The sequence below is a fragment of the Falco punctatus genome, assembly GCF_963210335.1.
Source record: "Falco punctatus genome assembly, chromosome: 4".
NCBI classification, from domain to species: Eukaryota; Metazoa; Chordata; class Aves; order Falconiformes; family Falconidae; genus Falco; species Falco punctatus.
Genome location: NC_137583.1, coordinates 95,043,563 through 95,058,246, shown reverse-complemented (window position 1 = coordinate 95,058,246; position 14,684 = coordinate 95,043,563). Strand labels below are relative to the sequence as shown.

Here is a 14,684-nt window from a genome sequence, read left to right as displayed (position 1 = left end):
GTGCTTACCAAAGTAAAAGTGAAACATACAAGACTGAAAAAACCCCAACAAACAAAAAAGACCTCCCTGCCTGCAGCGTTACAAGACATAAGGTGATGGCTTGTAGCATCACATATCGTCGGTAGTCCATACAGTGGCTGTGAGTTAAGGCATTTAAAGCAGAAAAAAAAAGAAGAAGAAAAAAGAAAGGAAAAAAAAAAAAAAAAGAAAAAATAGAATAGCTTAGTGACCACTTTTCTTTTAGGGAGACTGAGAACAAAAAGCAGAGACCTGGTATTTTACTCTTCCAGCGAGCGAGAGCCACGAGTCAGGCACTCATCCCACGCCGGCCTCGGCGGGCCCTGAGGATGCTGGAAACGCCGGCGGAGATCGGGGAGCTGGGAGCAGGGACCAGGGATCGCAGAGCCGGGAGCGGGGAGCCGGTGCCGAGCGCAGGCGGTGCCGCCCCCTCCCGGCCGGGACCGACCCGACCCGGGGCGCGAAGCGGAGCGTCCCGGGCCCGGCTGCGCTCCCTCGGCGGCTGGCCGGCTTCGGAGTGGAAATCCACGTACGCCGCAGCGCGCCGGCTGGGAGGCTGCCCGGCGGCGGCTCTCCGGGAAGACCCGCAGCGCCAAGGGATAAGCAGTCATTGCGGAGGGACGGAGGCAGCCCCGGAGCCCGCACCGGGCGCTGCAGGAGAAGGAGGGGGCAGAGGGGGCCGGGCCGCTGCCGGGCAGCGCTGGGGGCAAGGCAGCGGCGGGCGGGTCTCGTCCCCGCCCGCAGGTGCTCCGAGCGGCGGGACCCCCTCGGCGGCGGCCGGCCGGGGCTGCACGGCGCGGCGCGGCCAGCAGGAGGAAGGAAGAGGAAGTGAGCGGCGGCGGGGAGCGCCGAGCGCCCGTGCGAGCCCCGGGATGGGATAGCGCCGGGGCAGCGCGGCGCACCGAGGCGTCGGCGGCGCGGAGCCCGGCTCCCGCGGCGGGGGGCGGCCGAGCGGCCCCGCTCTGCGCCGCGGGGTGCGGGCGGCGCTGCCCGCCCTGGGAGGTAGGCGAGCCCCGGGGCGGCGGGGGGAAGCGGCGGGGGCCGGGGCGGGCTGAGGCGCTGAAGGGGAGCGCGGGGAGAGGCGTTGGGCGGGCGGGCCGAGACGGGGCGGCCGGGCGAGCCCCGCACCTGCCCGCGGCGCAGCCGGTCCCCCACCGGGGGAGGTGCCGGGCGGGGGGCAGCCGGAGGCAGCGGCCGCCGTTGCCGTGAGGAAGAGGAAGCGCAGCCTCGTGCTTGTCAGTGCGGCGGGGCCCCGGCCGGCGGGGGGGAAGACCCGGCCCGCCTCGCACAGCGGCTCCTCCCGCCGCCCTGCCCTCCCCGCCCCGCCGGCCAGCGGCCGCTGCTGCCACAGCCGCCGGCTCGGCTCCGCCGGCGCCTCCTCCTCCGCCGGCGCCTCCTTCCCGCTCCGCGCCCCCCCGCCCCCTCCCGCGGCCCGGGCGGCCCTGCCCGCCCCCAGCTGCGCCCGCTGGTCGGAGGCCGCTGGCGAGGGGAGGCGGGCGGGGGCCGCGCACCTCCGGGCGCCGGGGGGTGAGTGGTGGCGGGCCCTCGCCTCACCCGGCGGGGCCGGGGCCGGGACCGGGGGCGGGCGGCCGGGGCGGGGGGCGGCGTGCGGGGGGCAGCGGCCGCGGGAGGACCCGCGCGGGTTAACGCGGGGGGTCAGGACCGCCGCAAGTGTGCGCGCAGCCGCCGCGCGGCGGGGGAACCGCAACTTCCAAGCAAGTGCATCCCCGCGGGCCGCCGGTACCCGGCCGCCGCACCCCGGGCACGGCTGCCCCGCGGCCCCTCGGGGGGCTGGGCGGGCCGGGGTATGCGGGGCGCTGTCGCTCGGCCGCCGCTCGCAGCGGTGATGGGACCGCTGGTCAGTTTCTAGGGAGCGGCTGTTCCGCAAGGCGGGTGGCGGCGGTGCGAAGCCGCGCTGCGCAGCCTTGCAGAGCCAGTGCGTAGCGGGTCCGGAAAGTTACGGGTTTAGAAGTTGCTTGGCTGGAAGCCTTCGCGAAGTTTATTTTGAATATCTTTTCCTTGCAGAACTAACGCAACTGTCCAGCTCTCCCCCGAGAATGGTATAAAGTAAATATAGGAGTTCCTGAAAAATAACAGTGAGTACATTTCGAATCAGCAACGTTTTGTAATGAATTTTATAAGAATATCTCTTAACCTGCCAAGGCTCAAAATGTGCAACAAACGCGTTGCGAGTGCCAATGATAATAATGATGCAGGAAATGTACCGTGTGTTAATTGCTTTAGTGTAAACATGGTTGCCTGTGAGCTGTGTTTCACCATACAGCGGTTACGGTGCGGTTTCAGCAAGGGATGCTTCCAAGTGTGTTATTCATAAGGAGATGGGCTTGCTTTTGCTTTTGTCCCTCAGTGCCTGACTGCCCCAGGTTAAAATACTTATCTTTTGGGAAGAGGGGGAAACTAAGTAAGGACTGTGCAGAGTCCTGTACCTGTGACCAAGGGCATCCTTTCCTCATCTTCCCCTTAGCTCTTTCTCCTCCTTTCCCCCAGATGCGTGCACACACACACATGCCGTCTCATCCTCAGTTATATAATCTTTTAGGCATTTATGGATCATTCATTGTTCTCTTTAGTCCCGTTCTTCCCCTGTCATTTCTGCTTGATTGACTTACATAGAATATTACACAGTAAAGAAACATATAAATGCATTTTCATCAAGTTGTGCCAGTTTGAGCTGCAAGCTTGCTTTCCTTCTTTGAAGATTTTCTTTTCCTGATTTCTGCCCTGTCCCGTCCCCCCCCCCCCCCCCCCCCCGCCCCCTTTTTTTTTGAGCTGTATAAGTATGTGGTAAGGATCCAATCTGATGACCGGTAACTAGATAAGGAGGAGGAAGGACAGTGGTGACAGTTTGCTGGTAAAATCCCTCTTGTGTGTTAATGGATGTTTTCCTAACAGTGCACGTGCCATAAAGCTGTTAAAAGTACTGCAGCAACTCTCAAAAACTCCCTGGTCAGAGAAAATGAAGATTAGTATGGCTAAAACATCAACATGACATGAAAGGGATATTATTGAAAGATGCTGTCAGTGCAGTCTGTGGATCTGAGTGCATGATTTGACCAGTCTAGAGGTGTACCTGATTCCCAGTTTGTTCACTCAGGGAGAGTGCGGGGGTAGTTGACTTTCTTTTGTCTCTTTTTGTCATCTGTTTGAAATTCGCTGTGCAGTGTAACACACTTGTCTTCTCTGTAGCTTGAAACTTTGCTATGTGTGTCATTGAGAATTTTTTAAAATGAAGAATGGGGAAGGGGGGGGGGAAAGAGGACTGATTTCTACACTTAACATTTTGATATTTTTCCTTATATTTTCCATATGCCAGGAAAAACTTAATAGTTGTACAATTCAGATGGATTTTGATGAAGGGATAGGAAAAATTCCTACCTATTTATTCTGTAAGTTGTCTTATGTGGTCACTGAAGGTACCTGCAGTTCAGTATTCATTATTATATAACCTGACAATGTGTGTTCTTAAAAGCAAGCGCTTCTGTTTCCTCACTGTTTGGGTGCAATGTATTGTATTCACGGTCCTAAGAAGTGATTTTTTTTTTTTTTTTTATGCCCCTTCAGGCTAGTATTCAGAAAAAAAGCTTAGGCTGCATAAAGGTGTAACTGTTGCTGAAACACAGCTGTGTGCATGGCACTTCCTGACAGCGATGCTGTCCTGCAGCGAATTGCGGATCAAGAGTAATGTGGTGCTCCACCCTTCCTTCCGCTCTTTGTTTTTGCTACCTAGTAGAAGTCTCTTTTTGATTTTAAGGTTTGGGCTCCTAGATGCACTTTCTCACAGTATTTAGCCTACAAAGTGGTACTGGGACTATGATCTTGTGTATTCCATGTTGATACATAGGGAGCAGAGGTCTCATGTTTGCACATAAGGCGTGTGGCTTTCTTCTTGTGATACTCTGGGTGGGTTCAGTATGTGATGGAGTGAGAAACTGATGTCTATAGATTTATCTGTAACTAGGAAAAGGTTTCCATAGATCTCTGCCAGTGCACCTGCACACTAATGTGCAGTGTCCTCCTGGTCTAATGACAGCAGCCTTTTTTGATATGTTGCCAACCACAACATTCCCGATTCTGTGATTCTCAGATAGGAATTTGCTTGGGGCTTAGGTGTGGCCTTCAAGTACAATTGTCTTCAGTTGTGACTCTGCTATCCCTTGATTTTCAGTTTCCTTGAAGTAAATGATCTCTCCAGTTTAGAAGCTGTCTTCGTCGTGCTGTGGTGCGAATGTGCAGTATGTTGTATTAAAAAAAAAAAAAAGTTTGTAGAAGGTGATGGGATTTTGGCAGCCCTGGGGACTAGAAAACATCATACACCTTGGGAGCAAGGAAAAGTGCTCTTGCCTTTTCTGCTTTATTTCTCTGCACAGTTATACCTGCGTCTCATAGACTTTCTCCTCTGCTGTATCCTTGCACTGTCCTGGAGCCAGAACTTTGAGGGAGAATAAGTTGGTTGAGTTTGTCTCCCCTGTTCAGTCATTGTCCTGTTAAAAAGGGAGATTTCAGAAAAGGGGGTTTATGGTTATGAAGTCTTTGTGGTTTGAACACTTGGAACTAGAAATAGCTTTGTAACAGCCATCAAACCACCATTCAGTAAGGCCTGTGCTGTATCTTTAAAAGATTTCCCTGCTCTGAATGAGTTTTTTTGAAAAAGGTTCTTGTATTCGTGGCAAGAGGAATGTGCCAAGTACACGTTGTTAAACTTGTGTCAATTTAACAGAGCAACTGTTTAAAGGATTTGAGATAATTTTCCTTCTACTGGAGTCAGTTACCTTTTTTTTTTTTTCTTTTTCTTTTCTGTTTTTCCCTTTCTCCAAATATAACACTGGAAAAGGGGAGAAAGAGAAACTAAAAGCAATTGGCAGAAGCCAGTGTGTTGGCAGGCATTTGATAGTACGGATCATAAGAGGTGATAATATGTATGTGACACTTAACATAAAATAAACTGCATACATATGGCATTGCAGAGAAGAATGGAAGAATAATCAGAAAATTGTGAAGCTGTCCTTCAGTCAGTATTTTTACATCAAGTTATTTGCAAGGATTTGGTTTTGTGGTGTGATCTTTCATTATTGCAAGTGAGAGATTGAAGGATAATGTCACAACTTCTCTGCTAGTTTTCCGCAGTTTTCTGATCACTGTTAACATTGAAGAGGAGTATTAATGAGAAGTCTATGCCACAGGGGATAGCCAAGATGTTTCTTCTTTTCTCCATTAGAGACCTGACAGAGGTAAACTTCTTTGTTATGGGCAGATACTAAGTAGCTGGTGCCACATGTGTGGTACCCCTTGGTAAGCTACTAGTTTCTCAAGCTGCCAAGCAGATTGGTGTGTAGAGTGTGTCCTTGCACTTAAGAGCAAGGTGAACAGTGATTCACCTGGTACTTGTTGGCAAACACTTGAAAATGCATTGATACATTTCTCCTAGTGGCAGGTTTCCGTTGTAAGTACTTGATTTGACTGCAGTAGGCTTGTTTTTGATGGCTGCTAGGAGGGAGAGCTTAGTTGTGAGAGCGTGGAAGTAATGCACAAGCCATTTTTCCGTTCAGCTCTAACTTGCACTGTGAAGAAGACTTAAAGCCACTGCTGGTAGGGGTACCCTTAGAGCAGTGTTTTAGTTTATGTATAAATGAACTCACTTTGGTACATTTCTAGTGAGCAGCCTTTGGAGTTCTTTAGAAATATGAATATACTACCTGGAGATGTTATGCAGATGCTATAAGAGACCTATTCTTGCTGCTTCTGAGGACGTAAGTCTGCTTACTGATGCTTCTGCTGTGTTCCATTTACGGTCAGATCCCACTGCAGAATCCACAGGAGCTAGCACTAGTGCAAAGGAGGGAGCGGGAACTACCGGTCAGTGCTGAGGGAGAAGATTTCCCCTTTCAGATGGACTTCAGTTGATTTAAAGTGTTTGTGAAACATCATCTTCAGGAAAGAGGCTGGGGTTGGAGGGGGGCGGGGTGGGGTAAGAAAACAAATTGTTCCCAAACAGATCTGTTAGAAAATGATAGCTGTGTCCTAGCTGTGTGTGTTTTCTCGGCTTTTGCTTCTGCTTTCCTTCTGGTTTTTATTTCTCAAAACTAAACTCTCCTCATAATTTCTTCTTGTGTGTTTGCCACCTATACATTGGTACCTTATTCTTTGGTCTTTGGTGTATTTACTTTATCCCAGCTCTCATGGTTTCACTGACTTTGTCCAGTCCTTAAATTCTTTCCCAGGCATCCCTTAGATTATTACTCAAATAATTTTATTTATGATTTGCAAGAGAAGCTGTGGACTGAAATGGGGATCACCTATGCTCTTTCAAAGTCTCTAGCTCAAAGTGTTGGACAGTCCAAATTTATGGGGGGCATATGAAGTGTAAAACTGTCTCTGAAATATTGCATCATCAGCGACTCAGTAATTTTTTTTATCAGCTGCATGAATACATGTACGATAATCCAGCCTTTTGTTGAGCTTGCTTCAGCTGAAAGGGAGGCTGGGTCACTGCTGCTGAGATCTTCAGGTTCTGGAGGTGTGATGGCTTTAAACTCCCATTCTTTAATACAGCAGAGGATGCTTGCTTGAAGATGATCCAATTTCCCAGAGCTTTTTAAAAATCAGTGTGTGTGTGTGAACACAGACAAAATGCTCCATGTGGACCTCTTTTCCCTTAAGGTATGAAGCTGACAACCTGCAGGTTAAATGCATCCAACACTTTGAAGCTGGACAAAAGGAAGGATATGCAGGGCATGACAACGGGCTCAAATAATGCTCTCAGGGTGCCAATCTTCCTCCTTCAGCTGAAATTCTGTGCACGGTTCCTGGGGCTAGATGGCTGGTGCTATCAGAGGTGTTTTTCTTTTAGCTTGTTGTCAGCTTGATAGTAAGAATTGAAAGAGGCAGGGCTCCTAATTTACCCTGTTAGAAACTTCTGCAAAATTAAGCATGTAGTTGTTTCCTGTGATCGTGTACATGCTGCGAGTAAGAAGTATACTTAGTGTACTTGTTTGCTGACTTGAAGCCCCTCTCAGTTTCTTCTGATGCTGACTTGATCTTTTATGTAATCATAGGAGACACATAAATGTTGTGAAAATAGGTGAATGATTTTAATTTTTTTTTTAAAATGATAGTTAAAATAATTTTTGCTATGTTTTGATGGAGTTTGGCAAAACCAGTATTTCAGTAAACTTCTACAAAATGTGATTGCTTTAGCACTTTATTCCATGGATACAGAACTGTCTTAGCTAACTACTCCTGTATTCTTAACACATGCATGAATTCTGGTGTTTGAATTTGTAACAGAAATGAAAATACCATTTGCCTGTTTTCTGTCTCTTCAGCCAAGGTACATGTATCGTCTAGTTCAGCAGAAGTGTAAGGGGCGTGTGGGTCTTGGTGAAGATACCTCACGTAAGCTGTTCAGGTTTCTGTCTGGCTAGACTGGCAATCTGCTGTATGCTTCGTTGAATCTTGCTGAGTGACCATGGTGGGAGTGGCTTTAAATTGCTGCTTCATATTTTAAAAAAGGTGGTAGTCTATTGAGGTAGGGTGATGAGCAATTTATAAGTGTTCACATAATACCCTCTGGCCAGACAGTAAAGTTGACTTGCACATTTCTTCTCTAATAATAAGAACAAATGTCTATGACACAGGTTGGTATAATAGGGTTTTTACTCTTGGTGCCAATGCATGTATTTGTTAAGTTCCGATACAGTCTTTTCCATTGCTTTGCTTTCTGGAATACAATTGCATGTTAGTTTTCATAGCAACGGTCGTGGCTTCAGCTGGAAATTGAAACCTGATAAGTGCTGGCTCGGGGCATGGACTTGTAGACAAACTTTTTTAATAACACTGAGCCAAATCAACTAAAAAAAAAACCATCAGTTTTGGTCCTTGCATTCTGGAAAGGATATCTGGTATACCCCTTGGTCACTAGGCTTTTAAAATGCTGGCATATTGGTGATTGTCTTTTTCTTTCTTTCTTTTTTTTTTTTTTTTCCTCTCCCAAGTTCTCTTTTTTCTCCCTCCCTTCAAGCACCAGGGCACTCATCTGTTGAAACTCTACCCCCTGTGGTTCAAGTACATTCCTCCTATCAACCTTTTCACCCCACCTCCCACTGTCCCTCTTCACACATACTCTGACATCTCTTCTGCTCACCAAACTCACAAAATTTGGGTCTTGAAACGAGGTCTAATTCTGAGCTATACTTTATATGGGTCTATAATCTCTCCTCCTATAGATATGCATACAAGTTTGTTCTTGTGTTTAATCTTCTTTTCCTGAAAAAAAAAAAAAAAAGCAGAAAATTTGAAAAAATGAAAACTTCCATTGAAGACCAAAAGGCATTTGGTGTGGTGGTCGTTAACTACTTGGGAGAAGATTGTAAAGGTGGGGGGAAAACGTCCAACCAACCAGAAAGCCTACAAAGCCAAAAGAAAATGTAAGGTGTTTTCCACTTTGGACCACTTAATGCAATTTTAACCGTATCTATGGCAAGTAATTAAAGATGTGACAGCTAGTGCCAGTTCCAGAAAAGGAAGAAAAGGGCATGAAAAGTGGCCCACATCTTGAACAAAAATACTAGGTTGGTTTTTAAAAGTTGTAACTAATGTTAGAAGTAGGTCAGTTTATGTGGTCTTTTTTGAAAAGATTAATTTTCATATTATGCAGCCAAAAGTGAAATTTTTACAGAAGTGCAATAGTGGAAGGCAGTGTATAAAATCTGGAAAGATGATTTTTTTCTTCTGCCCTATGCTGCTCTGAACCTTTTTCTGTCCTGGCTTTCTTCTCTGACACATTTGAACTTCACTTACTGAACTTTCTGCATCTGTTCTTCTCTCTGTATAAAATACTAGTGATTTCAGTCTATATTTCTTGGGTTAGCCTTAAGGATGTGAATGTACAGTGCCTTTCACAAACTTTTCTAATATGCAGTGACCTGGGCTTTTTATTTCTTGACCTGCCAAAAATAACCAGTTTTTTCCTTCAGCTACCTTAGGAAGCTAGCTTGTTGGAAGTCTGTGTGTGTTTGTGTAACAGCAAGAGTCGGTAGCATTGTGCTGTGTTGGGATGGTTTTCTGGAAGGCAGAAGTTTCAAAGACTTCATCCCCTCCAGCTGTGAATGAGTCAGAAAACACATTATGAGAAAGGAGAGATGTGTGCAGAGGGAGAAGGGAAGAAATTAATCTACATAATTTTAAATCCAAGTTGGAATTCAAATTCTATTTTAAAACAAACATAAATAAAATGGTCTTGGGCTATTTGCACTGGAATTTTAAATTGCTTTCCTGGTTTATAAGCCAGAGGGATCAAAACATCCACAATTCAGTGGATGTGTGAATTCAAAATAAAACAGGAGGTTTTGCGATTTTTTAAAAAATATTCCAAATTGCTTAAATTTTGTAAAATTATTCACCTTTAGAAACAGTGAGGCTTTTGGCTTTGAATTAATTTTGTAGAATTAATATATGAAGGTTGAAAAAGCAACTGTGCTGGCCTATGGGCTACTTTTCTGCAATTAGAGGGATGATGGTATAAGGGAAAAAGCAGTCAGGCTTCCCTCCCCTAAATCGGTAAATAGAGAACCACCAAACTAGACTAGAAAATCAAACTTAAGTCAACCCGCAGATCCTTTGTTTCCAACTAATTGTTCTGGCTGTGTTCACTGGTCCCCATAAGCTTGACTAAGGGGATAAGCCTTGCTTTCCTGTCTTGAGGCTTTTCTCTCTTGATCTATTGAAATTCAGAGTGGAGGGCCCCCTTTAGAGAATGTCCTGTTGGTAGCTGTCTCCTCTGTGACAAAGAGGCTCCAGCTGTGGATATGGATTGAGGAGAAAGGTAGCTTCTCAGGCAGGCAATTTGGAGTCATTCAGGAAACCAGCAGTTTTAATTTAATTTGGCAATGGTAAGCCTGAGTCAGTGCAGCTTCCTGACTGCTGGTGTCCAGTACTTGAATTCAGACAGTACCTGGGCAGGCCCAGTGTGTGCTGCTGCAGGTTCCGTTTCTGAGATAAGCAATTGTAATGGGACGACATTTTGCAGCTCTGTAGTTTAACGTGATGGAAGAGATGCTCTAAGTCACTGGTTGGACACTGGAAGGATGTAGTTTCAATTGTTGCATCAGGTAAGGACTGGGGTCCCAAGCGGGTGCCATCCTCAGGACAGCTGCTCTCCGACGCTTCGGTGCCAGCAGGGTTCCCGCAGGATGGGGAGCGTTCGGGTCTGCCACATAGGGTGAATCCTGGTAAGAAGCAGTAGGCATAACTGCAGTTAGAAGGGCTCATAAAACATTTTCTGCATCTTCTAGCTCCTTATCCCAGTCTGATTCCAGCAGCCTCGTGTGTGTGGAGATACCTAGGCATTAGTTATGCAGGTATAATTACAGCTTTGCATGTAATTAACTGCATTATCAGTATTAGCCAAAGGGAGAGAGAGTTGTATGTTTGAAGTACGGTAGTCCATGTGTGTTGTCGCTTCACATGCATACAAAATGAGACAAGAGGCACTAAAAGAGAAGCTTTGGGAGAAAAGTGTCTTTTAACAAAATGAATCTGAATCTATTGTTTTGACAAAAGCAGTACTGCTGAAATAGAGTAATCGGTTGTAATACTGGCAGCTTGTGAGAGCTGCAGCAAGATCTCTTAACCCACGGTATTTACCGAAAGGGACAGGTAAGCCTGATATGGTCAGCATGGATACTTGATCTTTACCCAGTCTGTGGAGAAGTTACAAGCGGGAGCAAGGCATGGGTGCGTTCTGTATTGGTAACCTGAAGCAGTTAGGGAACTTGGAGGTTGTTTTGAGCATCTTCTCAATCTTAATTTAAAAATAGCTTGCAAATATATCCTTTTATGTCTGCATTCTGCCTGCTATCTGCCCTTCTATTTTCTGAATAAAAGCTGGGGAGCTGCCTTCCCTAAGGACAGCATGGACTATGCATCAGCAGTGGGAACTCGTGTTCTCTCCTACTGTTTTTCAGATTGTAATATGAAGTTACTGCTGTAGCTGCAGCGCCTTGATGAGCTGATTTAACCTAACTGGGCAGAGAAGATCTACAATCAATTTTTTTCAAATAGAGACAAAATTGAACTTCTCCATGTACCAAGTAATGGTGGAGAAGCTCCCACTGAACACCGGGAGGAGCTCAGGGCAGCTCTTTTAGGGCCTGACTGTCCAGTATTTTTACTGAATCCATCTACATACTGGCTGTAGGCAGAAATTCTGGAATTCTTTTAGTATACGCTGAAGGAAAAAAAAAAAAAAGCATTTCATAGTTGGATTCAGTTTGAGATATCTGCTGTTGTTTGTTTTAATTTCTCAATTGGATGCTGGCACAAAGCCTCATGAACATGGAAGTCAAAGAAAACATGGGGTTTTTTTTAAAAGTCTTTCATCAGTGAAGGTGAATTGATTAGTCCAATGATTCTATAGGCAACAGTTCTGTCTTTTGGGCAGTAGTTGCTGTGTGTTACTAAAGGTTGTCCATAGATGAAAATCATGAAGTGGCAATATGATTTAGTTGAAGAATAATAATCCTTGGCATTCTCCAGAATTTTATATTTTGTATTCATGCTGGTTTGATGTCTAGATATCTACACTTAAAACTGAAAAAATCTTGAGGTTTTGTGAGTTTGGGTGCTTTTTCTTTGGGGGTGTGTGTGTGGTATTTTTTTCCCAAAGAAGAATTTAATCTGTAACTTTTACCTGGCTTAATAGAAAGAGCTGTGCAGGTGGTTATCTTGGTATCGTACTAGAAAAGCTGGTAATAATTTGCCATACTATTTCCAGTAAAAATGTTAACCAGGTAGACCTGAACTGCTAGCATAACTCAGTTCCTCCTGATAACATAACACGTTAAGTCCAGTAGTGTCAAGCCACTAGAGAGTTTGGTCTTTAGAAGAGGAAGAAAGAGAATTATCTCAGATCCACAGTGCTGTAAATGTTGACTATTTAGTTGTGACCAGTGTGTAACCTTTGTGCAGAGAGTCAGTCCGTGGGTTTGCAGTTCGGCACTTAACAGTGTTGAATGAAAAAATGAGTTCAAAGAAAGGAAGGTGCCTTCCTTGCATTGTATGAGAAACTGTTGCAGACTGTTAAAATATTCAATGGTACTTTTTCCTTTCGAAGGTCTAACACGTCTTCAACTACTTCTGGTCCCACTGAGGAATTCAGAAAATCAGTGAAAGCTGAGGGTGATATATGTGATAATTGCAAAGGCTTTTGCTGTTTGCAGAACAATTTGGATACCATGAGAGAGAAAGTTTTTCGCTGCTTTCTCGCAGGTGTGCCACTAAAGCAGGATAATTGTATTTAGGAAGAGAAGGATGTTCTCTATTTTGCCTTAGCAGAGCAACTGTGTCTCAGGAGCAGCAGTTTCCCCATTGTTACCCTTGTACACACTGAGATTGGGTTGCTGAAACATTTGAATAAAATAATGTGTTTTTCTGCAGTAATTCTTTTAAACTGTTTCTGACAAAAAATAGCATCTTTCTGCAGTTGCCAATGGCTTGCCTTGTACAGTTGTCAAAAGAAGAGCTAGACTGTATTGGGAAGAACCAGCAGAAAATTGTAGCATTTGGCCTCACCATTGGCTTTTGTAGAAACAGGGCAGAATTACTGGAGTGTTATTTATGTCTGTGGGTATATGAGATCCACAATGCAATGTCTTTTCCTTCTTTTCTGCAGAGCATTTTTATGTAGGTAGGAGGAGCAGGTGCTCGTTGCTGGTGAAAGCCATTGTATGCTACCTGGCCGTTTGGAAGGGAAAATTTGTGTGTGTTTTATTTAAAAACTGCCAATGCCGGTGGCATTTTTTTTTTTAATTTTTATTTTTTATTTTATACTCCTTTTAAAAACCATGTCTTGGACTTCCTTATCTCCTTTCACAAAAAAAGAGATTGTTCAGTTTCAGGCTCTTTGTCAGAGCTGTACTGCCAGGAGCCTTCCTGGCCTCTGGCACTATCAACAGAAAATGCTGCTCTTGAAAGAATGGAGTATAGTTTAGGAAGGGTGGAAGGGGGGGGTACCAAGACTGGTAGCAAAAGGCAGGACTTGACATCGCAAAGAAATGGCTGAAAAAAACGTTCATGTTCCTTGAAACTTTTGACAGTGGTAGAATAAGGTTAAATGAAGGAGGAGGAAAGAGAAATAAAGCAAGCAGAAGGGGAAAGCCTTAGCAGACCCAGAAAGGGGAGGGGAGGGTATTGTCAAGTTTATTTAGGCATCGCCTTTTTTGCAAGATAAGCCTGGAACAGGGAATGGGTGATCCCTAGTGTTTCAGTTTAGTAATTTAAATCTTATGTGGTACATAATTACATATTTTGGGGTTTTCCCCCTGACTCAGCCCCACAAGCTTAGTCTGTCAGGGGTATGGAAATGGAGTTTGAATATTGCTGGGCCATTGTGTAACCTACAACTGGCTCTGAAGAATGGAAGAGTGATACATAATGGCACATTAATCAGGTAAATATTCCTCAGTAGTACCTCACTCCTCCACAGCTTTAATACGTGCTTATTTTTAATATAATACGTTGTCTAACTGGGTGCAAAATCTCTAGCTGGTGGCAGGGCAAGACCGTAGAATGTTAATAAACAACCTTTGCATCCCCTGGCATGAATGAGGAAGCCCTGTGTTTTGTTTTGTTTGTTTGGTGTTTCTTGTTTTTTTTTTTTTTTCCCTACCTGTCCTTTCTGTCTGCTGTCACAGAGACCGAGTCCTCAGCAGACAGCTTTCTGGGTTGTCTACCATAAGGCTGCAGTGGAAGTATGGAAGGTCTTGAGCTAGGAGCTCTCGGGCTTTTAAGGCCAATCCTAGATTACTCTGGGTCTTTTAAGGTGTGCATGTGTGTGAGGACTGGAAGGTTTCTTATTCCCATTAAATTACAATTAAATATGCGCTTAAGTTTTGGGTTTTGTTGAATCTTGTTGATTCTGCACAAACCAAAACAGATATGGGTCATGCTCTTTTTCTGCTTTACAGGCATGAATAATCATGTAGAAAATAAATGCATGGGTCAGATCAGCTGAGTGGGAAGCACCGGTCTTATTCAGCTATGCTTCTGACAATGGTGACTTTCTAAACGGCTTAGAAAGTCTTCCTACGAGGATTTCTGCTATTTGGGAGATGAGATTGTAATTTTCATTCAGGAAGCATTCTTTTAATCAAAATATTTGGCTTTCATATCCATGTACACATGTGCATGTGTGCAAACACATAGTGTAACTGCACCATAGGGCAGTAGGTTCTTTGCTTACTTTTTTAATGCCTGTGAATGTTAAGAAATTAGCCATTAAACTGTAGATGGAAACTGAGTACCTGCAAAATTAATAGGAACTGTGGTTGGAAAAAGAACATGGGCATATGGCTGTGTTCTTTGTCAGAAGAGTCTGAAGTGAGCTGGATTAATGGTTTTCATCTCATTTAACTGACCTTTGACTCTGAGAATTTTGTACAGCTAATGAATTAAGCCACTAGTGGATTATTTGCTATTTATTTCAGAAATCCACTATGCTATAAAGGTGGTAATGTCTGTCTCGTAGTAAGGATGAGCATTATGCTGCAGCAGTTGGGTGTCTCACGTGTGTAGTGAGGCACAGAGCCAAAGCCAGACTGCTTCTCAGTGCCGGAGCTGGCTTGCAGTTGTTGGAGCACGATTGCTTGGAT

The 14,684-nt window shown here is 45.1% G+C and overlaps 1 protein-coding gene across 3 annotated transcripts in view; it reads left to right on the top strand.

The window, feature by feature from the left end:
* Positions 1-701: 701 nt before the first annotated feature.
* Positions 702-14,684, top strand: part of ELMO1 (engulfment and cell motility 1) — a 311,558-nt gene continuing 297,575 nt past the window's right edge. Inside the window, exons 1-2 of one of the 3 annotated variants that reach the window (XM_080383306.1) lie at positions 702-1,020; positions 2,044-2,114. The gene's annotated coding sequence lies outside the window, so the exon portion shown is untranslated. Of the gene's footprint in view, positions 1,021-1,270; positions 1,546-2,043; positions 2,115-14,684 lie in introns of those variants that run through there. The other 2 variants (XM_080383308.1, XM_080383305.1) reach the window with 2 other exon arrangements.